Source organism: Schistocerca serialis, chromosome 2, assembly GCF_023864345.2.
Source record: "Schistocerca serialis cubense isolate TAMUIC-IGC-003099 chromosome 2, iqSchSeri2.2, whole genome shotgun sequence".
In the NCBI taxonomy this organism is placed as follows: Eukaryota; Metazoa; Arthropoda; class Insecta; order Orthoptera; family Acrididae; genus Schistocerca; species Schistocerca serialis.
In genome coordinates this window covers 267,587,536-267,615,386 of record NC_064639.1, presented here as the reverse complement: position 1 = coordinate 267,615,386, position 27,851 = coordinate 267,587,536, and the positions used below count along the sequence as shown (strand labels likewise).

Below are 27,851 nucleotides of genomic sequence, written 5' to 3'. Positions count from 1 at the left end.
CGTATATGGCTCTGAGCACTATGGGACTTAAATTCTGAGGTCATCAGTCCCCCAGAACTTAGAACTACTTAAACCTAACTAACCTAAGGACATGACACACATCCATGCCCGATGCAGGATTCGAACCTGCGACCGTAGCGGTCGCGCGGTTCCAGACTGTAGCGCCTAGAAGCGCTCGGCCACCCCGGCCGGCAGATGCGTATAGCCGCGCGGTCTCGGGCGTCTTGTCACGGTACGCGCGGTTCCTCCCGTCGGAGGTACGAGTCCTCTCTCGGGCATGTGTGTGTGTGTGTGTGTGTGTGTGTGTGTGTGTGTGTGTGTGTGTGTGGTCCTTAGCGTAAGTTAGTTTAAGTTAGATTAAGCACTGTGTAAGTTTAGGGACCGATGATCTCAGCAGTTTGGTCCCAAAAGACCTTACAAATTTCCAAAATTTCCTGATCCGTACGTCCTCTCGTCACCTCTCTTTCGTGTAATCATACGAGAAGTGACGCTTTTTTTTCCATCCTTAGGCATTTTCGCAAGCTATGATAAGACAAGTTTATTAGACTGTAAACAGTCGACAATAACACTTTAGTCATCGAGGGGCATGCCACTATACACTTCACGCCCTATGAACCCAAAGTAAACACTTCGAATATTACTAACTTGCACTCGTTGTTCGTATTACGTTTAGAAAGAATCGTCTTATGAGATCGCTATTCAAATGGGAACTGCACGATTCTTTAGTGCTGCTTAACCCTGTCTCGCGAGGTGATTTTTCTGTAACGTATACCATGAGGCGGGGTCTCTGGGATCCCTATGTTTAAACCGAGATTTAAGGCAAAATCATTTGAAATTTTTAATTTATGCTATATAACATTAATTTTTACAACTATTTAAGTGTTGTTAGAATTCTTCTAGTTTATTTTATTGCACTATTTATCACACAAAAACACGTAATTTTGTGTGGATCTATTAAATAGTACACATAAATAGGCTGTTAGATTAATGAATTTTACATTCTGAAAAATTATACAGTCTCTGTAGCAAATAAATTTCCAAATAAAACTAAATTTCAGGGTTTGAATTGGCACATAAAAATTTCATCCGGTAGGTACACAAAGAAAGTCTATCAAACTGACATTCATTGCTGGGAACTACATTTTTATCACCAATCAGAACACTTTTCGATTTTAACAGACGCTTTAAGTATATCGTTGAAGAAACAGATAGATCCCCATCACCACTTTCCTGAGGTACTTCCTCTGAATGAAACTTTTGTTCGAAAACAGAACTGTGATCACTGGTTAATGTAAAATCGTCGTCTTTTTCGTTTGTTTCTTGATCTTTATCACCGACACCTTCCCCCATATGCCGATTAACAACTTCATCAAACTAGGGAAAGTTAAAAATGACACATTCGTGCCAACACATTTTGAGCTATACGGTACCGTAGTGAAGAAAACAGGTACGTAGTTCACGTGGCACCGTCTAGGAGACTCCAATACCTGTCAGTAACACGTGTCAACAGAAGGCGATAACGCAAACAACAAAACATCGCAGTCTTGGCAATTTAAGGATGGTAGGAGGAGTATAGAAGATTTCCATCACAACTGGCCTTGCAGAGCGAGTTCGAAAATTTTCGCGCGGTCTGAGAGACCACACCTCGTGAGTTCAGGGGTAAATAGTTCCAGCGCCGTACTGCTGGAGAAGTCTGGCATTCTCTAGAATGATGGCGCTAGATCAAGAAGGTGTTTGCATCGTCGAAAGAGGATACGCAATATGTAACGCAATCTGTGAAACGAGGTCTCTTCTAAAAATTCCGGAACTTTCCCACAAAATTTTTCTACACTTTCGTTTTACTTATGGTGCATGGTCTCCATCGAAATACTTTCCTCTGCAGGAATAAAAGACTTCAGGCAAAACACTGCAGATTTACAGGATCGCCTCTCTCGATGTAGTATTGAGTTACATGAAATTAAAATACGTTCAAAAAGTGATTCAGGGCTCTTTTTCTGAGTGTCAGCAACAAGTGTTTATGAAAGGATGGTGTATTACCTGGTCATCTGAAGACAGTGCAAAGGATGCCTATCTTATAAATCGTTATCTTTTGTCACGCGTGTATTAAAATATACTCTTGCGAGTGAAGTTACTATTAAAATGAAGACTCAGGCAATTTAGCCTTCCACAAGGTTTTATTGATTTAAGTATTAGTGTTTTCAAAACTCCAAGTTGTTAACAAAATTTGAAAAAGACGTAGTTCAAAGGCTTTATACTAAAATTTCACAAGCATAGAAAAAGTAGTCAAACTAATATAAAGCTTAATAATAATAACAGTAACAAATAATGAACAAAAATCTGGAAAATCTCGATTACATTCATATTTACGTTCGAGTTAGATATGAGAGCGTATAAGCTATAATGGGGGAGAAGAGGAGTTTGTGGCACAACTTGACTAGAAGAAGGGATCGGTTGGTAGGACATGTCCTGAGGCATCAATGGATCACAAATTTAGCATTGGAGGGCAGCGTGGAGGGTAAAAATCATAGAGGGAGACCAAGAGATGAATACACTAAGCAGATTCAGAAGGATGTAGGTTGCAGTAGGTACTGGGAGATAAAGAAGCTTGCACAGGATAGATTAGCATGGAGAGCTGCATCAAACCAGACTCAGGTTCAAGTTGACGTCACAGCTTACAGCCTGAGAGCGCGTGACCCCTACCGTGTATTCTAATATCTGTGGTACTAATAGTGGGAGCGGTAACAGTGCATGCTTAACCCAAAAATCAGCACTGTCAGAGAACACCAGGAAAGAGACATTGTTCACGTTGCCCATTAACAGAGCTGAATTTGAGAACGCCCGTTTGAATTTTTTACAAACGGACCACAAAATGGCGCTATTTAGACTTGACATTGTCATTGCTTCAAAATTTTTCATTTGTTATTGTTACAACAATAGCAGATCAGAAATTAACATAGTAGTTTGCTTATAATAATCAAAGTGTTGTGGAAAAATGAAAATGATGCTAGAACGTTTTTTTTTTTTTTTTGGACGTTTTTCTAAGAGGCCAATCAAGAAAAATGCCTAGACTCGCTTCGTTCAACTTTTGGTAATCAATCACTTCCACTCACTCACCACAATACTGGCATCCTTAAGAATCTACAACACTACAGTGCCTTCAATTTTGCATAGACGGTAAAAAGGATCTGTTCCCCATGAATTCTACGCATTGTGAATGAGACTCTGAAACATACTTGTTCATTTGGTGTACGTAAGGAAATGCTAAAAAAGTCCGACCAAGGAGATGCAAAATCCGCATACAACTTAGTGCTCTAAACTGAAAACAACGAAATTATTGCTTGTAATTTTGGTTACACTGAACATGTGACAGTTATTTTAGATGACCTATAACGGTTATTATGCGGACACTTTAATGAGACAGTTTTAGGTTGAGTGTGTTTTCAAGTATGGCTGCGCAAGATATCCCCACAGGTCGGGCTGAACTTCCATGACTGCGACACTGACAGTCTACGCAAGCAATTGCGCGATAATCGTCACCCAATACTTTTTCGCTTTACTTTGGATTGCGAATTGATACTTTCTTCCGTCACGGGATTTGATTAAACACCAGAAGGTATCGGCGACCCCCACGGTAACGTGTGGAAGTTCTGCCTTCGCAGAAGCACAGAACACCTGTGTAGTTTGCCAACCCTGCAACACTACGAGAAGGGCGTGGCTTGTTTCCCCGCACGGATCCTATGTAAAAAAATAATAATAAATAAAAAAACCGTCGGGCTAAGTGAGAATTTGTTTACACAAGCTGTCATTTGCCAAGTTATAGTGTTCGCACTGTAATGGCTGTATGGCATACCACAGTTTGCTTGGAAGTCATCTATCAAATCAGAATAAACAATTGAAAACGTTGTATCGTTCAACATGAGAATATCGACTGTCGCACCACATGAAACAATTATTTGACGAATAAAGAAGTCGAATTAATGTCACGTTCCCTGTATTAATCTGATTTATCTCCTAATTTTTTTTTGTTTCCTTATGACAGCGGTTTTCATCCCATCAAGAAGCTCCCGAATCCTTTTAAAAAGTTTTGAAGTACGAATATCAGAATGGAAACAATGTATCCAGAAATAGTCTAAATGCTTGCAAAAATTTTTTAACTTTCAGAGGCGAATATGTCGACGGACAGGAAATGCCTGCAACTTCGTACAAACATTAGTGGCCTTTCAGTCACGCCATGCGCGACCGTGTTACGTATGCCACAGCACGCGGTGCGTGCGTTACGTAGAAACTCTCGCCATCAGATACGGACCTACTGTCGCACTGTTGCTAAATGAAATTTGTGGCAAGGCAGTCACATACCAATTACCACCAAAGTGAATAACAAAGGGACACACAATTCAGTTGCGGAAAGACCGATCTTCGTCTTAGCATCCAGCGTGTAATCCGCAAACACTGATCATATGAAATCCCACTAACGTTTTACACTATGCCGTAAGACCAGTACTACACACATGCACCGGTCAAGTGCGTGCGTTGATACAGGAGTCAGGTTCGCAAGGACTTCTTGATTGGAAGAACGTAGTACGTTACTGTCGATGTAGCCATCGAGCGATACAAAAGTACTTTAAGCAGTGCTCCATGTTGTGTGATAATGTCATTACCCTTCTAAAGCTCCAAAGTGGCCGTGTGGTTAAACGCGCTGCAGTCTGGAACCGCAAGACCGCTACGGTCGCAGGTTCGAATCCTGCCCCGGGCATGGATGTTTGTAAGTCGTGGACTTCACCAGATGTAAAAATATTGCAAAGTTGTGATGCAGTATACATAGGCATGACATGCAGGAAAACACGGTACAAAGAATACATCAGGTGTTGGCAGTACGAAACAAACCGTTCCACATTTGCAGAACATTTAAAACACCATAAGCACCGTCCTACAGACATGGAACAAGAAATGAAAATAATGAGAATAAACAACCAGAACAAAAACCTCATAGAAACGCAAGGTAACTTCCACATTCAAAAAACCATCGCTGAAAACAAACATGTGATAAATGAGCGAACACACATCAGTACAGGCTCCCTACTGCACTTAATAAAAGAAATGACAAGATAAAAATCATCCCTCTCACACAAGCAGCCGCAAAAAAATAAAATAATAAATTAAAAAACTAAAAATTAATAAAGGAAATTAAAAAGCTCACCAAAATAAATATTATTTCACAACAAAACACACACAAACACACACACACACACACACACACACACACACACACACATACAGTTCACAGATACTTCAAAAATTACTCTAGAAAGTTGACAATAACATTCGATCTTTGGCAAGAACATCCCACAGTCGGCAACACAAACCAAAACACTGCATCAAAACAAGTGTTCAGTTCCTATAGTTGTGAACTGTGAAAAAAAAAACCAAGTGGCACTTACAAGAAGAGAAACGGCACCAAAAATTGAACAGAAACATAAAATGCAGAAAATCGTCCACGCAACCTATAAGTAGAATTTAAAGTATTACTACATCATTACCAGAACTGTTTATAACCTGTAAGTACATTGCCCCGAAATTTAAAATACATAGTAAAAATATGTACATATTGCAGGCCACTGAGGATGCCTTGCAGAGAATAAAGGCAAAATGAGTATGGCACGAAAATTGTGTTTCATTCAGTTGTAGTCAGACGATCCAAAAAGTAAAAAAACAACTATCAATATACCGTAATAGCAGCCTTTATCAGCCGCTAGTGGAGTCTTTCCTCACAGACAGCTGGGAGTAACAATAGGTGGACTATCAAGCGTGTCCATCACATAGGATCTGTTGGCGGTGTAACAAATACCAGGCTACCACTGAGTTACAGAAGTCTGAGAAACTTATTTTTGGATTCTTTTTGCGTGGAACTGACGAGGAGCTACGTGAGTAGTTAGAAGAGAACAACAATGATCGCAGCCTTGTTTGAATCGCAGAAAATAACAAATACAAATGAGGCACGTGTGCCTTGAAACTGAGGGCTGTATCTGTCGAAATATCGGCGGTTATCGAAGACGTCACGCGGCTACATTCCCGAAACTACGCCGAGAGAAACTCAACAGAAATGCTGATCAATAAAATACAATCAGGCGTATAATATGTCTACAACACCTACGTAGCCGGCCGCTGTGGCCGAGCGGTTCTAGGCTCCTCAGTTCGGAACCGCGCTGCTGCTCCGGTCGTAGGTTCGAATCCTGCCTCGGACATGGATGTGTGTGATGTCCTTAGATTAGTTAGGCTTAAGTAGTTCTAAGTCTAGGGGACTGATGACCTCAGATGTTAAGTCCCATAGTGCTTAGAGCCGTTTTTTTGAACACCCACGTGTGATTTCCAAGAACTGAACGAGAAGGTGGCACTATTCATGAAACTCGTTCGAAGTCGTGAAAATACGCTGTCCAAAAAATGGTTCAAATGGCTCTGAGCACAATGGGACTTAGCTTCTGAGGTCATCAGTCCCCTAGAACTTAGAACTACTTAAACCTAACTAACCTAAGGACATCAGACACATCCATACCCGAGGCAGGATTCGAACCTGCGACCGTAGCGGTCGCGCGGTACTAGACTGTAGCGCCTAGAACCGCTCGGCCACTCCGGCCGACGAAAATACACTGTCCAAGAACATTAATGTGACCACCTCTCAAAACCCTAAATAACTGGCTTTTGCAGCGCTGACAGCTGCGGGATGTGCAGGAAGAGATTCACTGAGATTCTGGAACGTACGGACAGGGACGTGGAGCCATACCGACTCCAGTGTCGTGGACAGCTGCGCTAGGTTTCTCGATTGAGGATCCACGGCGCGAACAGCCCGATAGAGGTCATCCCATAGATTCTCGATTATGTTTCAATCTGAGCAGTCTGGCGGGCAAGGGCAGTATGGTAAACTCATCCAGGTGTTCTTCGAACCACGCACGTAAATGGCGAGCTGTGCGACACGTTGCGCTGTCCTGCTGGTAGATGCTATCGTGCCGAAGAAAAACAAACAGCATGTAGGGGTGAAATGGTCCCCAAATATAGATGCATATTTGTGTTGATCCATTGTGCCTTCCAGAATGAGGAGATCTCCCAGGGAATGCCACGAAAACATTCCCCAAACCATTCATCTGAAAGGCCATCTGTCGCCACGCTGTGGACATCCAACTGCGGTATCGGCCAGCCTTCGACGCCGATGAACAGCAGCCAGCATGGGTGCATGAACCAGGCGGCTCCTGCGGAGGCCTTCTCCCATACGCAACAACGTTCGCTGAACGGTCGTTGAGGAGACCCTTGGTTCATCTGGGCAGCCGGTTGCTCAACAGCTGCACGTATATTTGTCCGTACATACCTCCGCAGCCATCGGCCACGTCTATCATCTACGATACATGGTGCACCACAGATACCTCGGCGCCGATTTTGGAGAAAGTCATTTTGCACGCACTGTATATTTTAACCACGGTGGTACGCAAACAGTTTACAGACTTAGCCTTTCCACCGTTGGGCAGAAAGTCGATGATCATGGGTCGGCCGCGGTGGTCTCGCGGTTCTAGGCGCTCAGTCCGGAGCCGCGCGACCGCTACGGTCCCAGGTTCGAATCCTGCCTCTGGCATGGATGTGTGTGATGTCCTTAGGTTAGTTAGGTTTAAGTAGTTCTAAGTTCTAGGGGACTGATGACCAAAGATGTTAAGTCCCATAGTGCTCAGAGCCATTTGAACCATTTTTGAATCAATGATCACGTCCTTTTGGACTTCAGATAAATAGCTGCATTTCAGGATTGCGACAACGACTGCACTGTTTTCTGCATCCCCCCAACACTCTTAATATGCCATCCAGTCTGGTACTGCCATCTGCCGTCTGTGAGTGGTTATTGCACGTTGACGTCGAACATAGGCGATGGTCACATTAATGTGACTTACGGAGAAGCCTACAACTACGGCCTTATCGTTTCCAGTTGTTACAGGCTCTAAAGCCTACAAGCTACGGTTTAAGTGACAACTTCGCAAACGAAACTTTGCTGAATGGCAATGAAGATTTTCTGGATCGTGTAGTCTTCGGTGATGAATTGACATTTCACTTAAGTGGAAATGTGAACACGAGTAATGTGCGCATATAGGGGTCAACAAGTCCCCACGAGATATTATAGTTGGAAAGATACTGCCCTAAGCTGAATTTTCCTGTGTCGTATTGCGGCGTTTCTTTTTCGGTGAAGCAACTATAACTGGTGTTTCTTATCTTGATGGTCTAGAATTGAAGCTCTTTTCCTCAACTGGAAGAAGCTGAACCACAGAACTTTATTTGGCGGCAGGAAGGTGCGCCTCTTCATTGGTAAAATAAATAAATGGCGTGTGGCGAGGGCTTCCCGTCGGATACACCGCCCGCCTGGTGCAAGTGTTTCGATTTGACGCCACTTCGGCGACTTGCGCGTCTACGGGGATGAAATGATGGTGATTAGGACGACACCCAGTCCCTGAGCGGAGAAAATCTCCGACCCAGCCGGGAATCGAACCCGGGGGCTTAGGGTTGACAGTCTGTCGCGCTGACCACTCAGCTACCGGGGGTGAAGTCTTCATTGGTATAGCGCTGGATTTGTGCAAGGGGCAGAATGATAGATCTTGCTTTTCCTGACCTCCACGTTCACACACGAGCTGACTCAACGCGACTTCTACATTTGGGGATTCATAACGGATCTTGTATGTGTGTCTCCGCTACCAGCTGAGCCACCTGACTTTAGAAACAGTTGCAATAATTATACAAGACCTGCTCTTTCATTTGATGTATTTTTTATAATTGTAAGTTGAATGTAATAAATTCTACAGAGCCTTAGAACCCGTACGTTCATTTTGAAACATCCTGTATTTTTTTGGCCTCCACTTACATAGGGAGAAGTGATCATCATAACAAAATAAGAGAAATTAGAACTTGCACGGGAAGATTTAAATGTTTGTTTTTCCCGCACGCTGTTCGAGAGTGGAACGGTAGAGAAGTATCTTAAAGGTGGTTCGATGAAGCCACTGCCAGGCACTTAATTGTGAACTGCAAAGTAATCATGTAGATGGAGATGTCGTTGTTCTTTTCCACTCCATAATCACTTCACAAACAGTCGACTGGGACAGCCTTAGAAGGGTTGAAATGTCCACGATAGAGTTCTTACTCAAGTGACTAGTCCACGCGAAGTCAGTGAACTGTCATGACCGACTCAGTGTACTGTTTACCTTCTTATCTACTGCCAACGAAATAGGTGACAAACTCCCAAGCCTCCGTTTATATCGGCGGATCCACCTCTCATGACATCTAGTGGCCAATTCCGATCACATACGGCCGACTGGGCACTTTATTAAATAGCGTATACTGAATTGCAGACTATTGGCGTAAATTATGTCATTATCTATTCCATAGTACCTAAGATACTAATAAGTTCTAAAATTCACTTCTTGTGCTACCTCACAAGCACTAGTTACAATGCCGTACAAGATCTCAAACTTCATTTTGATACACTGCAAACAAATTTCTGTATACAGAAATTTTTCCTTTATGATAGTTTAATGTTTCAATCAGCCCACAGAATTATTCTAAACTCGCCTGGCGAAAAAATGTTAAACGAAACGAGCATAATGCAGACTTGGATGGATTTCAGCTCATACTAGAACCAAACAAAGCAAGCAGTACAGGAGGGATGTCTAAAACCATAGTTGTCCGCATGCAGCTTTATAATATGGAGAGCCACAGCCTCTGAAAATCATTGTCAATTTAACTTGAATAAAACCGCAAACAACTGTTAAGTGATGATTTATTCACATCATCACTCTAAAGTAATTTGCGGTTTTACTCGAGTTAAGTGTACCATAGTTTTCCGACCACATGATTAGTATACGTCACATTACAAGTCATACAAGACTTCTGTTCGATGACAGCATTTATCTAGGTCATCTGTTTTGAATAGGTGCTGTGAATAATCGGCAATGCGACTGCCCCAACGAATGTATTAGTTACAACTCTGTATTAGTTACAACTCTGCAACGACAAAAGGCAGAGCTAAGCACTATCTGTCGGCGAATTAAGGGAGCTATAAAGTTTCATTTAGTTGTACATTTGTTCGCCATTTCAGCCAATAAAGTTTTTGGTCCCTTTTCCTTCGAAGGTGCTACTGTAACTGGACTACAGTATCTGGAGATGTTAGAGAATTGGCTGTTCCCTCAGCTCGAACAAGAAGCACAACAATTCATATTTCAGCAGGATGGAGCGCCAGCACATTGGCACTTATCTGTCCCTGAACGTCAACTACCCGAGGCGATGGATCGGCCGCCAGGCAGCCCGTGACAGAGCACTTCATCACTGGCCTCCAAGAAGCCCTGATCTTACCCCCTGCGATTTTTTCTTATGGGGGTATGTTAAGGATATGGTGTTTCGGCCACCTCTCCCAGCCACCATTGATGATTTGAAACGAGAAATAACAGCAGCTATCCAAACTGTTACGTCTGATATGCTACAGAGAGTGTGGAACGAGTTGGAGTATCGGGTTGATATTGCTCGTGTGTCTGGAGGGGGCCATATTGAACATCTCTGAACTTGTTTTTGAGTGAAAAAAAAACTTTTTAAATACTCTTTGTAATGATGTATAACAGAAGGTTATATTATGTTTCTTTCATTAAATACACATTTTTAAAGTTGTGGTATTCTTTTTGAATCACCCTGTATATTAACTGAAGAAATCGGAAATCCTATTTCCTTCCGTTTAACTGTTATTGTTAAGAAACTACGTACACATATTCAATACATTCTACACACTTATCAAGGCTTGTCAGCCTACTCTAGCTGTTTTTGTACTCTCCATACGCTACTAAAATTCATAGGAATTACAAATATGTACCCATTAAAATGTGAATTATGGTGAGAATTGTGCAGTTATTCTTTACAGATTGTTGGTAACTGTGAGGATAATAGTAACTAAAAGAACTGATTTTTAGCAGGCATTTTAAGGTAAAGAAAACTGTAACTAATGGTTTGTGATAAAACTTGGTAGGCTGTGGCGTCCTAACGGTCGCGATAGTTTTAATCTTTAGTAATGCTCATTTGAAAGCGTTGCGTTAACAATTACGACAGTAACAATATTATTTGCTAATGACTCACCATGAGCATCAGGAGAGCGGCAGAGAATGAGTGTCCCGGAGGTGCAGAGATGTATCTATTACATTTCAGAAGATGGACATCGTCAACATTCAAGAAATTTTCAAAGCAAACCATTAACTTGCAACATAACACAGAATGAAAAATGGCACCCCATAGTGATAACTAATGTTCACTTCATCAAGATCTAAGGCGAACTCCTTGGGAGTTACAAAGCACGCAGGCTGTTCAGCTCGGTATACACTCTTCAAGCATATAATTATCATCTTATTGGTCTAAATGGATGATAAGAACTGATGGATAGGTTGGCATGCAAACGAATGCGAAACAGTCTCTCATGGAGCTTATTGTGAAACTGGCTGTCATTTATGGCGTAGCTGCTGAGAATGCGATAATATGCTTTATAGCCGCGAAAAAAAACGAACATCCAGAGGCAGAATTTGTCCAGTAGTTCCAGGTGGTATGAACTGCAATGTCACACATTCTGGAGGGATAGTATGCTCTAAAGGAGTATGATTTTTATACCTAGATCAGCAACGAAGAAAAAGCTAGTTATTTTGACCAGCTATAGGCCAAAAGTAGTGCTCGTACCATAGTTTTAGATCTCGTACGCGAGAAAGAATCGTAGGCAGCAGGGTACATCCAACTTCCCGCAGCACAATAAATAACTTTCAAGCCAATTTGCCATCCGGGTTAACAGTCGGCATAGTTGTATACGAATGCGTTAAGGCATTCATGATAGTTGGTCTTGATACAACTCTCGTGGTGTCTCTAATTTCCAGAGTTTCTTTCAGATGCATTTCCTTTTCAAATCCTGGTTGGTCGAAACTGAAAATTCCTTATTTAAACGATGGGATATGTTTGTTTATCTCCTATACAAATTTTCGGGCCGGTTCCGCAATTTGCTGTGCATCGTCACTTTGTTTGAAATTTCGTTGTCTTACATCTTCCAGTTCTCTAACACTGTTAGAAGTTATGCAGCCATTCACTACTTCCCTTGAAACCACTGTAATCTATGTCGCGTGCAATTTGATATACATAACGTAGTAGGTCACTATCATGTGTATGAAGTAAACTGTATCGAGCATCCTTGAAACGCGCAAACACTAGTTTTGTACCAAGTGCGCCTTGTCTTCCCTTGAAAATCCGTAGTTTTTCTTATGCACTACACGATCATATTGCTGCGGACGTGTCCGAAATATGTTCATAATTGTTTTTTTTTTAGTATGCTGCGGCTGACTTTCCATGTACGTAATAATGTTTAGTACCCACTTCTTGGAAAATGATTGTCCATTACTGTGTTTCACTGGAGACGGGATTTGTGGCTCCCTGTCCGAGAAGGATAATGAATTCTATGGTTCGACACCTGTTTAGAATCGCTTTCTCTTGTTAAGCATGTATCGTCATCATTGTACTCCTCATGTACATTGTCCGCACAGTCGAGCGTGTACAACACCACACAGTCCACTGACTCATCTTTCAGGAACGCTAATATTTCATCTGCCGCTTCTTTCTCACTTTGCGAAATTCCTTGGGTTCCTGCAGTCGTAATACCAACTTCGGCAACTGCTGTTGTAGATATAATGCAATGTTTGCCTACTTTATCGTTGCCATTGCTCTATTCTGTATCAACACATTCTGTAGCACTGTTGTGAGTTACTCATACGCTAAGCATTTCAACTATGCTCCGTAGCCTCATGCTGTGCTCACCACTGGATACCTCCAGCCCCGCCCACTGTTGCCATTAACAGACAATACTGTGGTTGCATTGTAGGCAATATGTGCGGCGTCATTGGCCTTTTACGACCTCGCGCTCGAAGGGTTCCTTATGAGAGGTAAAAATCAGGAAATCAGTAATGCGCGGTTCTTCATTGTCACCCTGATAATTCGTATATTGAAAAGCTAAGGAGGAGGATAATGATCGCGATTTAGGTTTAGCATGAAGAGAAAATCACCATGATACGATTTGCTCCAGACATAGTTTCAGTGAACCGAGTCGAGCGCTTAAAGAAATGCAACATAAACTAGTTAATGGCCATATAATATGCACATAAAGAAGAAAATAAAGTAACGGTGTGCGCTAAAGGTGGCTATTCTGAGGGCTAAGAAGTGGATGAATTTCCCTATATCGGAAATAGAATAGATACCGAACGAGGATGCAAGAAAGATATTATGTCAAGGAGTGCACATCGTAAGAGGACTACCTTCAAATGAAACAGCTATCAACCTGTAAAAAATATAAACCTTGAGACTAGAAAAACATTCGTAAAAAAACTGTTTTTCAAGCGCAACTGTAGGGTTGTGAAATGTGGATGATGGAGAAGACAAAATGAAAGGATTATAAATGTGTTGTTCAGGGGGATGTTGAAGACTAGATGATGCAGATGAAAAGCGTTCTGCATCTACTCTACGAGAGAAAACGTATAATGGACACAAGGAAACCAAGAGAGAATGGTCGCTGAAACAAGTTGAAAGGGTGTTGGAGAGAAAGGACGGCTGGAGCAGGCTTAGATACGAATACGTAAGGCAAGTAGTAATGAGGGATGAAGCCTTTAGATCGAACTGAAGACGTTAGCTCACAAGCGAGAAGGATGAAGAGCCGCGCCAAATCTATCTTCCGGCTGATGACAAAGACACTCATTATGAACTTTATGAATGGTAAAACCATTTTAAAAGTAGACTGTGGGCTGTCAAATTTTTTATACAGATTAATTTTATTGGATCACGAATTACATTATTGGCACCTTCAGACTGTGGCGACTTTCAAATGCCTACAATATCAAAATTAACAATGTAAAACACTTTTTCTTGCATCGTTTCGCTTTGCGTATTACACTTGCTGTCACATTATTTACGGTAGTAAGGTGTGATGACGGTAAAGGTTTTACGTTCGTGCCTTACTGGTGTCGCAGGCATTTGAAAATGGCCACAGATTATGGAGTTATGTAACGCATGACGCAAAAACCTCATCTGTATAAAACATGATACTGACCTTCCAGGCGGATCATTTAAAATGGTTCTAGCATTCAGAAATAATGTCAAGGCCCACTCATGAAAAATTCGCCTTTAATATGTTTGCCTTACTTTAGTAACCTTAAATATGTTACATAATTTGATAAACGTTTCCGTTCATTCATGTCATGTCATTATTAAACCCACGACATTTTCCATGTTGACCACTCGCATCCACACATATTTGAACGACTGCCTGTTGCAGTCGTTGTAATTTTGTTAGACATTTCCTTTCTATTTTTCTTTTTCACAGCTGCAAAGTTTGAGCTGTGTACAGTACAAACAATCAAACGTACGTACTTTGATTTCGGTCAAAACTACGTTGCGCATACGTTGTTAAAATGCAGCTAGGTGGCCTTTCTCGTGATCTTTTAATAGTATTTTCTCATCGTCTATTCTAAGTAAGTACGTTTGGAGCACATCATAGACTACAGGAAAATCGAAATAAAGAATCGAAGCGTTTAAGATGTGTTGCTACGGATGGATGTTGAAAAATAGGTATACTGACAAGAAATGAGGCGTTTCTCCGCAGAATCGGCGATCAGAGGAACGTGTGAAAAACAATGACAAGATGAAGGGGCAGGGTGATACAATATGTATTAAGACATTAGGGAGTAACTTACATGGCACTTGAGCGAGTTGTAGGGGGTAAAAACTGAAGGGGGACGAGAGTTTGGGCTATAATTCAACAAATAGTCGAGGACGTTGGGATCAAGTACAGGGTGAGGCAGTGAAACGGCACGATTTTGTAAAACCACCAAAGATTTATTTACAAGTAAAATCATAATAGTTGAACATGGATCTCAAGTACAAGAGTGGAAATTAAAGATTTAACTTAAAAACAATCATTTTTTAAATATGGTGTCAGTGAGGTGTCGTCCTTGGTTTTGCACACATTGTCTAAGCCTGAGATAAAATTGTCCCATGACGTTTCGTAGCATCTGTACTGGAATGTTGTTAATTTCCTGTCGAATTCGCTCCTTCAGGTCTTCTTTTGTTCTTGGTGGATTTTCCTGGAAGACTTTGCACTTGAGGTAGCCCCAAAGAAAAAAGTCTGGTGCCGTCAGATCTGGTGAACGGGCAGGCCAGGGGATATCGCCATTCTTGCTGATTAGACGTCGTGGAAATGCAAGTCTGAGCAATTCCATTGAGACATTAGCAGTATGGCTTGTTGCACCATCTTGCTGGAAGAGTGTTTCAGCATCTGGATCATGTCGATGAATTCCAGGCAGACCAAAAATGGTCAACATGTCAGCATAACGTCCAGAGTTTACCGTCACTGTGTTGCCATCTTCATCTTCAAAAAAATAGGGCCCCACGATTCCACGAGATGACATTGCGCACCAGACTGTTACTTTTTCAGAATGGAGAGGTTTTTCATGAAGTTCGTGCGGGTTATCTGAGGACCAATATCTGAAGTTTTGCTTATTTACGTACCCACTAAGATGAAGTTTTGCTTATTTATGTACCCACTAAGATGAAAGTGGGCTTCATCACTCATCCATAAGTTATGCACTCTTTCTTCATTTCGTTCAATAACGTTAAGCATTGACTGGCAAAAGCGTATACGGTTATTGTAGTCATTAGGTTTAAGGGCTTGCACTACCTGAATTTTGTATGGATGATAGTGAAGGTCACTCTTCAAAATCCGTCTTACTGATCGATTGCTGAGACCAAGTTCTGCGCTGTGCCGTCTCGCGGATTTTCGCGGACTTCGTCCCAACGCTTCGCGCACACGATTAATGTTCTCGGGTGTCCGGATTGTTTTTGTACTGCCGCCTCTTTTCTTTGTTGTGCTAGCAGTAGCTTCAAAGGTTTTAACCCAAAGGAGAATGGCTTTCCTTGATGGCACGGGAGCCCGTGGTGGCAGGTTGAATTCACGACGAAAGGCGCGTTGAGCACCAACCACACTATCGCGTTTTTGTAATATGCCTTTACGGCATATGCACGTTGCGCACTCGACCAACGCTCCATGGCTACTGAAACTTCCACCACTCTAGACGCCCAAGGTCACTTCCCCCACTCTCGCAACCCCCCTCCGCGCCCGACAACCACTATCGAAATCGTGCCGTTTCACTGCCTCACCCTGTACTATTCTGAGACAAAGTTAGCACAGGAGAGGCACAGAAGCCTAATGACCAAAACAACTACAGTTTTGCCGCACGGGGTAGCCTTGCGGTCTAGGGCACGTTGCCACGGTCCGCGCGGCTCCCACCCGTCGAATCGAGTCCTCCCTCGGGCATGGGTGCGTCAGTTGTCCTTAGCGTAAGTTAGTTCAATTTAGATTAAGTTGTGTGAGCCTATGGACCGAAGATTGCGCTATGTTTTAAATTGTGTTAGCCGGCCGGGGTGGCCAAGCGGTTCTAGGCGCTACAGTCTGGAACCGCGCGCCGCTATGGTCGCAGGTTCGAATCCTGCCTCGGGCATGGATGTATGTGATGTCCTTAGGTTAGCTAGGTTTAAGTAGTTCTAAGTTCTAGGGGACTGATGACCTCAGAAGTTAAGTCCCATAGTACTCAGAGCCATTTGAACCAACCAAATTGTGTTAAAATATGGAAATCTTACGGTGTACTTCCAGACCTCGGCAGACCCGACGGTCTCTGCCGTGCATCCTCAGCGAGAAGTTCGCTGCCGCACAGGACACAGCCGATCCACACCAATTCACTGGGAGTGTTCTGCTCACTGCACCCGGCTTCCTACCACAACTTCAGAACGGGGCAGGAGGGAGGGGGGCCGGAGGAGGGAGTGGGGGAGGGGAGAAGCAGCTCACGATACTGCCACTCGTGACTGTGATAAGCAGTAAGGGTTACAAGAGAAGCCTGTAAAAACACAGTACGTCGAGCTGCTGCATTAGCTCAACCGGTTGAGGCGACAGTATTGCGATCGGCACGTACTGGATGGAGGTTTTTTTTCTTTCCTAATTTTCCGCTAAGGGCTTGTATCGCTACAACGAATCATTTTTCTTCGTAAAGGAACAAAAGTACTCATAATAATCATCAATACAAATTTCTTTCGACAAGGCAGAATTCATAACAGACATCAAAGATGCTCCAAAATTCCTACCCACAAGATACGGTGGAATCAACAGAGTAAATAAATGTACGTACTTAGGGGAAATAATACGTGAAACGGATTGGATAAAGAAGCAAACAAAAATAGTTCCCAGAAAATGGATACGACTTATCAATTAACAAAGGGCAGATACAATAAAAATCGTTCTCAGTAAAACAAAAATAGAATACTACTACACTACCGTTTAAGCCAGAATGCCTTTGTGCAGTAGAATATTAAGTCCTCGACAAAAAAGAGAGAAATTTAAGAGTTGGAGAAAAAGGAAAGAAAGGTACTGTGCGGTTCAAGGGAAGTTGGAAGTACGTGAAGTACATGGATGAGAAGAAGCAATGAAGAAATCTACACCTAAACTCAAAAACCGAAGCTCCCAGGAAAAGAAGAATTTCGTTTTATGGTGATTGGTACGAATGAACCAGGAAAGTTGACTAAAAAAGTGTGAGAGTCACTTGGTTCAGGGAAAGTGTAAAAGGACTTAGCAGAAATCAAAGTTACGAAAGCAGAAATTCTGGACAGTCCATCTTTTCGAAACAAAATCAGGAAGTACGCGGGTTTTCAGGAAAATTTCAGAGTGTGCACCACTGTATGGACGGATTAAAGAGGCAGAGAACTCTCAGAAAGAATGAAGAAATACTGGAATGCTCGAAAATTGGGAAAGACTACTTCATGAGGAAGTTACTTTGCATGGTCGATAGATGGCCTACTCGAAGAATGACAATGACAGTAACAAAACAACAACATCACGGGACATACATTGCGAAATATAGCCAGGGTATAACAAGGCATTAAGGTTTCCGAAGAGACGATGCACTAAGAAGGCTGCAACTCTCGAGTTTAGTATGCAGTCATGCCAAGATGAGCAAAATCGGTGCTCAGTTGATATTTTACGTTATCATTGCTAGCGCAGTTGACTGTCAGCAATATTTTTTCTTAAAGAGTAGCAAAGAACTTGTGGTAATCATCTGTTATGCTTCGCCATTTCAGAGTAGGGCTTTTTTTCCTTTTGGCATATGCATGAGTAAGTTACTGGGTACGTCAGAGCATATACCAACAGAGGAACGATATTCCATCAACATACACACAACCATGTTCTATATGTACTATTACGAGTATATTAATATGACTATTGATACTAAACAGAAGGAGCACTAAAAATATGATGTCCCTATTGACAAGAGAAATACGTGACTTACGATAAACAGTTACATATTTGACATGAATTTTAATTTGTCAAATCAAGACCAGTTTGTGTCATCATCTTAAGTCTGACATTTAGTAAAAACTTTATCACTACTGGAGCGAACTTGGTCAAGAAACTTCCAAAACAAAAAACAATTGGTCTAAGATCGCGATATAGCGCATCTCAAGATCTTACGCCCGAATAGGTTAGTTAAGTATGTATTTCAAGCAAAGTGTGCACCTCACCATGAAAGAAATTTGTCGAATTAAAATCATCAGAAGATGAAGTGCTCAAAACCAGTCTAGTTCAACAAAACAGTTCAACGCATTCGACAGGATCAACTGTCAAACTCGTCCTAAGCTAGCACAAAAGTGAATACTGTTTTCACATGCAAATTTACTTCGTTCATGGTCGCCTATATACGAAAAGATGGACTTATCCTTTTCGGTTCAAAGTTGTCTTTCTGCACATGGTTCTTTTTCCTTATGAATCTTGTAAATGAACTGACAGTCAATACAATATTTGTTAGGGGTCTGCCGTTTGTTTTATGCCATGTGCAAGTTATTCCCTATAATGCATAAATGGTTCGTTATGTAGAAACAGTACAGGAATCATCAGGTGGGAAAGCCAAGTATAATCAGTGACGAAGAACGATATTTTTAACGAACCGATTTTTTTCAAAGGCCTTCGATGGCTCGTGCAACTTCAACATACTTATGCGAAATCTTAATGGCAGTGATAGTGGAACTGCCATGTTTCGGCAGAATAAAGTCTCAAATTAAAAAATTTTCCATGTTTCGTTTTCGCTTTTTGCCAGAAGTTGTGACTGAAAAATTTTCTTAACTGCTCTTAGAGCTTTACAAAATATATGGTACCATTTAAAACACTAAGTCGCGAAATAAAGTTGCCTGAGAATTTATGTTATAAGGGTTAAACTGCAGCGCCCTTTTGCGTACGTCACTTGCCAAATACGGTACATTGTTTCCATATTGCAAACAGCTTAGGAGGTATTGGAACCACGGTGGCAGGACTTCCTATGTATTTCCTCTCGCAGTCGAAAGTTTGGCGGTTGTTTTTCTGTTAATCATTCTACTACTAACCAGAGCAAGACACACTCACATAAACGTACAATAAATTTTAGTTTTTGTCTGAGGCAAATGATAATATTGTCACAGATATAAATACGAATAATCCCAACCCCTCAGTCCTGACCAACGCTTTCGGGAGGTTTCACTTGCTTACCAGGCGAATGCCGGAAGTGGAAATACTCTGTCAAATACGCCCAATTTTATATATATATATATATATATATATATATATATATATATATATATATATATATATATATATATATATAGGGTGAGTCACCTAACGTTACCGCTGGATATATTTCGTAAACCACATCAAATACTGACGAACCGACTCCACAGACCGAACGTGAGGAAAGGGGCTAGTGTAATTGTTTAATACAAACCATACAAAAATGCACGGAAGTATGTTTTTTAACACAAACCTACGTTTTTTAAAATGGAACCGCGTTAGTTTTGTCAGCACATCTGAACATATAAACAAATACGTAATCAGTGCCGTTTGTTGCACTGTAAAATGTTAATTACATCCGGAGATATTGTAACCTAAAGTTGACGCTTGAAACCTCCGACGTTCAGTTGCGTGTTGTAACAAACACGGCCCACGGTCGGCGAGCAGCATCTGCGGGGACATGTTTACGATGACGACCGTGTTTACGAGTGTGGCTGTAGTGCACTGTTGTGGTTTGGTCTAGCTGTTGCAGTGTCCGCATGTAGCGCTTGCTGCTGTTGTTATTCTGCATTCGTCTTCGCACGCAGACCAACTGTAGAGTAGACCGTGTTACCAGACGTCTGTGATAGTGTAGTGTTGTAGGAACTGTGACCATGGTGTATTCGAACTCTGAAAAGGCGGAGATGATACTCATCTGTGGCGAGTATCGACGAAATGCAGCTGAAGCCTGCAGGGTGTGTGCAGAACGGTACCCGGACAGAGAGCATCCAACGTGCCGCACATTGCAAAACATCTACCGCCAACTGTATGCAACAGGTATGGTCGTAGCACGCAAACGGGTCCGTAACAGGCCCGTCACAGGAGAAGCGGGTGCAGTTGGTGTGTTAGCTGCTGTTGCCATGAACCCACACATGAGTACAAGGGACATTGCGAGAGCCGGTGGACTGAGTCAAAGTAGTGTCATGCGCATACTGCATCGTCACCGCTTCCACCCGTTTCATGTGTCGCTACATCAGCAATTACATGGTGATGACTTTAATCATCGAGTGCAATTCTGTCAATGGGCATTAACAGAGAATGCGTTGCAGTTCTACCTGTTTACCGATGAAGCGGGTTTCACAAACCACGGGGCAGTGAATCTACGGAACATGCATTACTGGTCCGTGGACAATCCTCGCTGGCTCAGACAGGTAGACAGCGACCGTGGACTGTAAATGTATGGTGCGGAATCATTGGCGACCACCTCATTGGTCCTCACTTCATTGCAGGGGCCGAAACAGCTGCAACATACATCGCGTTTCTACAGAATGATCTGCCAACGTTGCTCGAAAATGTCCCACTGGAAACGCGTCGACGTATGTGGTATCAGCATGATGGTGCACCTGCACATTCCGCAATTAACACTAGGCTGACCCTTGACAGGATGCTCGACGGGCGTTTCATAGGACGTGGAGGACGCATGAATTGGCCAGCCCGTTCTCCTGATCTTACATCTCTGGACTTCTTTCTGTGAGGTACGTTAAAGGAGAATGTGTACCGTGATGTGCCTACAACCCCAGAGGATATGAAACAACGTATTGTGGCAGCCTGCGGCGACATTACACCAGATGTACTGCGGCGTGTACGACATTCATTACGCCAGAGATTGCAATTGTGTGCAGCAAATGATGGCCACCACATTGAACATCTATTGGCCTGACATGTCGGGACACTCTATTCCACTCCGTAATTGAAAACGGAAACCACGTGTGTACGTGTACCTCACCCCTCATGGTAATGTACATGTGCGTCAGTGAAAAAGACCAATAAAAAGGTGTTAGCATGTGGACGTAATGTGCTGTTCCAGTCTCTTCTGTACCTAAGGTCCATCACCGTTCCCTTTGGACCCCTACGTAATTCGGTGCTCTCCGATACAAACGATCGAACAGCGGAGGAGTGGTACTCAAGAGTCAACTTCAGGTTACAATATCTCCGGATGTAATTAACATTTTACAATGCAACAAACGGCACTGATTACGTATTTGTTTATATGTTCAGATGAGCTAACAAAACTAACGGGGTTCCATTTAAAAACACGTAGGTTTGTGTTAAAAAACATGCTTCCGTGCATTTTTTTATGTTTTGTATTAACCAATTACACTAGCCCCTCTCCTCACGTTCGGTCTGTGGAATCGATTCGTCAGTATTTGATGTTGTTTACGAAATATATCCAGCGGTAATGTTAGGTAACTCACCCTGTATATAAAATAATTACAATTCTCCGGGGACTTCAGGCAAACTCTGAATCTGCTCACAAACATTTGAGATGGGAACTCGTCTGCCATAGTTTTACCCTACTGGGATATTTGGCTGGAAATAAAATGCTGCCTTAGTTCTATCAACTCTAATGAGTAAAAACGAAGCTGCAGCTTTTCGTTCAAAATACCATTTTCTAATACTGTACCAGTTTCATACTGTTCTTTTTTGCAAGCAGAAGAAAGTACGAGGTACTTTGGCGTTATAGCTAGTGTGTGTGTGTGTGTGTGTGTGTGTGTGTGTGTGTGTGTGTGTGTGTGTGTGAAGGGGAGGGTGATTGCAACGCAACTGAGCATAATTTAATATAATTCTCATTTACTGTTCGGTCACAGTTGCAAATTTTTAATTAGATTACATTTTTTAATTTATAATATTTAACGACACTACATAATTCCAATTCTGTAATTTTACGATTTTCATGTGCTTCGCTACTTATACATCCATTTTAGAAGCTTATACTTTGATATTTTAACGAAACAATTTTTATATCTTTTTTTATTTTTCTGTTTTCTGAGTAAACTTTATGAATTTATAGTTTCAAAGTTTCTCACTTTGACTATCTTAAGATACTTTTGTAATCTAGTATTTTATCCACCTTTCACAGTTTTACGCAAGTATCTCTGTTTTCTTTTTTACAGAAGGTTTTTTACATAATGGACTTTCTGCAATTTATGATACTAGAGCCTCTCTTGTTAAACCCATAGCTTTCCTGCCACTATCCATTCCTACCCCGTCCCCTCCTTTGCCTTCTTTGCTCACTCACAATTCCCCTCACTCCGTAATTTCACTATTTTATGCCGTTCACATTTTACACACCCATACGTTCTATAATTTTAGCACGACCCCCCTTGTTAAACTCATGACATCCCCATCACCCGTAACCTGCTTCTGCTCCACCCCCTCAATCAGCCTCGTTCCATTTCCTCTCCTCTCCCCCCCCCTCACCCCCACTATCCAACATATACCTATTTAAACCATTGACCAGAGTTGCAAAACACAGTTGGCCTATATGGTTCTGCATAGACAAGACGGATTTCTGACGCAACTACTTAGGTAAACTCTACTTTTATGTATAGTTCTTTTCTTTTCTACTTATTGTAAAATAGCTTTCCTTATCAGGTTCCAACCAAGGTTTTCAGGACGTTTCCCGGGGTCTTCATGCAAACTCTGAATCTGCTCACAAACATTTCAGATTGGGAACTCGTCTGCCACAGTTTTAGCCTGCTGGGATATTTGTGTGCATGAAGTGGAGGGCGATTGCAAGACAAGTAAGCATAATTTAATATAATTCTTATTTACTATTTAGTTTTATTTTGTTTTAGATCTGAAGATAATTCAGAGAGATCGAAATATGTAATCTCAGTGAAAATGTGCAACTGCGATGGAACTATGAAAGAGAATTATCTTAAATTTCAATACAGTTGCTGAATCTCTCAAGATGATTTGTCGGCTGTAATGAGTTAGGCATAAAGCGGATGATATATTGTGAGAGAACATTTCAATACTTTAGTTATACAGGGCGACTTTCTGCCAACAAGGGAAAAGGTAAGTGACCAGGTAGAAGTTCAAGCTTGGTCGAAATGAGGACTGTTAGGCTATAATGCTTACTGAATGAGTATACTACAACTTTGTCGCAGCGACTGTCATAAAATGGTAGTTGGTCTGACGTTTCCTTCACTCGTGCTAATTACTGTCGAAGCGAGTGTGAAGCATATCGGGTAGTCACACAGTGGTTCGAAGTGGATACTATAGCCCTTCCAAAATTACTACAGGATTGGCAAAGAAGACGGAAGTCGTAGGGGGGGGGGGGGGGAGGATGGAGGGAGGGCGAAGCCAATGCAGCATATCCGGGCCACTTTCCGCCAGTAACACGATACCTGCAGCTGCAGCAGATTCTCGAAATTACCAAACCTTTGCCTCACATCACAACACTTGCTTGCAGTGGGCTTCAGTTGCGGCCAGCTTGCTGTCCTGTGTGATTGTTGCGCCCTGTGACTTCCTGTGTGTTCGTTTTTAGTTATTCTTTCGGTAGTTTTTAACGTTGTTAGTTGTTTCGGTTATTCGTCATTTCCTTTATTCGTTGTGTGGTACTGAACAATATGAACGTGAAGTTCGCCGAAAATTGTGAGTGAAAAAGTTCGAAGTCGTTCTCTTGGCCAGGGGATTGGCATACAAGGTCAGTCAAGAGAAATGGTTTGCGCGTTACTTGTCTACCTTGAAAATGAAAAACTTAACGGTGGCCCGCTGCTCTCTGTTACCAAAGTGGTCAAAAGAACTGCTGCAGCTTTGAATATAAACAATAGAGAACAGTTTAGAATCATCATCAAGAAACACACACAAACAAGAACATCGGAAGAACGCAAAGGAGAACACAATGAACGTATGAAGAGAATTTGGGAAGAACGAAGAAAGAAAGGAAATCATGACTACTCAAGTTCAATCGCTCTCTCAATAGGGAACAATCGAAAATAATAAATTATATATATGTTGTGAAGATAGGGAAGGAAATGTTCGACAAAGAAAAGGAAGCTGCAGAACCATCAAAACTTATCGCCTCTGGGGAAAGAAAACGTCGTATGGATAAGCGGATTACCAATATCGATACCTTTGCAGAGGATGCGCTTCGTCGTCATGTTTATGATTGTTATCGCAGGAAGGAACGTCTGACACTCAGGAAGTTACTGGTCACACCTAAAAAAAATGGTTCAAATGGTTCTGAGCACTATGGGACTCAACTGCTGAGGTCATTAGTCCCCTAGAACTTAGAACTAGTTAAACCTAACTAACCTAAGGACAACACAAACATCCATGCCCGAGGCAGGATTCGAACCTGCGACCGTAGCGGTCTTGCGGTTCCAGACTGCAGCGCCTTTAACCGCACGGCCACTTCGGCCGGCGGTCACACTTAAAAGAAACTGGACTTGTTCAAGGCAGTCGCACATCCTTGTCCACAGCTTTACACAACCTTGGCTTTCACTATGGACATTTCTGTTGTCGTAAGTTATTGATGGAGAGGGAGGATATAGCTGCATCGCGACGCCAACTTTTAAGGGACATCCTTGGCTATGAAATATCGAAGGAATGTTGTGGCTTGCCGAAACGTAGGACAATTCTGGTCACGTTTCAAGAGAACGTGGACAGACAACACAGCTAATGGGACAATGGCAGTACCTTGTAGCAGGGGAGGGGAGGGGTGAGGGTGGACGTGTTCTTCGGGGTGGACTTGTTCTTCGTGCAGCACCTTGCAAGGCTTTCTTTCCAACAGTCTCCTCCTTTTTAAATCAAAGCAAACAGGAGATTATGACGAAGAAATGAACCACAGTTCAATTACAAAGTGATTCGAAGATTCACTTATACGAAATCTTCGCAAACCGTCAACAGTTGTTCTAGATAATGCTCCTTACCATTCCTACCATGGCAAACCGAAAGGGAAAACGAGAGATTGGCTTCAGCTTCATAACATCTATGAATGTGACGAACTTAAAAAGGTGGAGCTTATGGGAAAAAATATCTCTACATAAATCACAGTTCTCCCTATACGAAATCGACGAACTGACAAAAACACGTGGACATATTGCCTTAGGCTACCACCTCACCACTGCCATTTCAACCCAACAGTCTAATAATAAATTTACCCTCTCTGCAGTCGAAGCGCTCACAAGAGAAGTTGTCAGGAAAGTCATCGCTGATGATTGGAAGAAAGCCGCTAAGCAAACGCAGAGCATCATGGAAAGAGCATAGTAAAATGAAGCTCTTTTGGAAAATTCAGTGGAAGAGATGATAATTTCTTTAAATGACAACAGTGACAGTGATAGTCACAGTTCAAGAATGATATCCCTGGAGTTTTTTCATTATCTCGATACAAATGGAGCACAGGCGGATCCGGCTACATGTTTGGCGTTCGAAGTTTACGTGTATAAGTACCTACATAGCAAAATTACATCGTCGCAAGTTTTGAAAATTTAATAATAAGGCTTTAATAACAACTAATTCCAAAGAACGTTTATCTCAGGAATTCAGTATGTATCACACGAAATTTATATTACTGTTTACAATATGACTGCTGTAATACAGAGGACCTGTTATTTGTATGTAAGATGCGTTTTTCCACCGCGGCGTTTTTCGACCGTGATAACCACGCTTAATCTTATTTTTTGTTCTGTTAGAATTGAGTAGGCGGATCAGTAAAAATAACTATTTCATTACAAATCTACAGCGATCTGTTCGCGAGCGGACCATTGCGCGTCATAGTTAACTCCAAATTATCTCGCGTTAGATATCTCTGACAGAGTTCTGGTTTCGAACATATGAAAATATGTATTCTTAAGATTTTATTCCCATAATGCATTCACTTAACTTCAGTAACAAAAAGGTTTCCCACATGTTGAAAATTCGGTAACATCGTGAGAAAATGCACTTTCGTAAACTGTCCTTGTATCATCTCAATAATTTGTTGTCGCAAATAAAATTAAAATCAAAACGTGGTATATACATCGATGCTGTTAACGTATTTACAAAATGAATAGTTCGCCTGTTTGTGCGAGTTGAATGAAATGTAGGATTAGGCGTTAGTTCCGTGCCGGACGAGGCAGATCTGTTACGAGTGCTCCTGCCGAAGTAGCAATCCGTAAGTAATTTTGGACAGACTATAAGATGTCCCATCGTATAGAAAGATTAGCGGTGCATTTTAAGAGCTTAAATTCGCCGCGCATTGTGGCGTCGTAGCGACTGTCAGTTGTCAGCGTGAGAATGTAACCCTCACCTGTCAACTGCGCCAGCTGTGGGCGAACGTTGGCGGGAAAGCGCGCCGCGTCGTTCGGTGTTGGTGGGGCCGGAGATAGTCCGCTGCGTTCACAACAGACATCGAGCGACTGCCCTGAGCGGCGGGACAGCGGCCCGCGGCCGCGGCAGGTTGGCGCCGACAGACACGCCCCTCTGCGCAAGGCTGCCAACTTACACACATGACGACACTGCGCGCAGTAGAACCAGCCATGCTGCGCCGTAGCTAAAAGCCCCGCTCGACTGCGGCTAGCAGTGAGGACAGCGACTGAGGCGAGATCGTGATGGATTTGGTCCAGTTTCTGAATCACAGAGAGTAGCGAATTCCGTGACTTTAATGCAGATGCCTCAATGTGGCGTTTATGGCAAGTTGCGGGTCATGATTTGATCTCCGTACAGGTGTGGAAAGGTGCAACCGCTCTGTGGCTTCGAAACGAGCAACCGACTTGCTGCCCGGACCGCGCCTAAATCCGTCGGCACACGGAACCTGCTGTCGAACGTTAACGTTGAGCGTGCCAAGTTCAACGTGCTGCTGAACGCTCAGGAACGATGCAACTAGTGCGTACGGTACGTGGGCCCCAACGAGGTATACGCGATCGCAACTCACTCCAGCGGCAGTTGAGGGATATTTATAGTCCGTAAATCACACTGTTTACTCAACGGAGGCGCGTAAAATTCCCACGTTAGCTCTGTTAAAATGCACATTTCCTCCATTGTCCACGAACAGGAAAGTACCGTGTCCAATCAATAAGTACACAGGCTTATAAAAGTTCCATTACAAACAGTGCAGTACAAATTTGGAATACTTCTCCGCATAAGATAAACATTATTTCATCATTCCCACATTTTAGTAAAACCCCAAGGTCAGTCTTACTTGATCACTGTTCCTACCCAGTAGCAGAATCATTGTAACATGTGAATTACGAAGCGTAAAAGAAAAAAGGAGCAAAATATGTTTAAACAAGTAGCGAAAGCTGTCCTGTAGATAAGCCAATCGAACAAAGTCAAAAAAAGGTGAACACATATATACATAACATCAAATATTATAGCATATTGAAGTAATAATAAAGTGTCAGAACCTGATAAATACGCGAATGTTAGGAAAAAATAAATGCAAATGCTA

The 27,851-nt window shown here is 42.2% G+C and overlaps 1 protein-coding gene across 1 annotated transcript in view; it reads right to left on the bottom strand.

Moving 5' to 3' along the window:
- Positions 1-26,818, bottom strand: part of LOC126457023 (lactosylceramide 4-alpha-galactosyltransferase-like) — a 468,934-nt gene extending 442,116 nt beyond the window's left edge. Inside the window, exon 1 of the mRNA XM_050092998.1 lies at positions 26,712-26,818. The gene's annotated coding sequence lies outside the window, so the exon portion shown is untranslated. The remainder of the gene's footprint in view (positions 1-26,711) is intronic.
- Between the last annotated feature and the right edge of the window lie 1,033 nt (positions 26,819-27,851).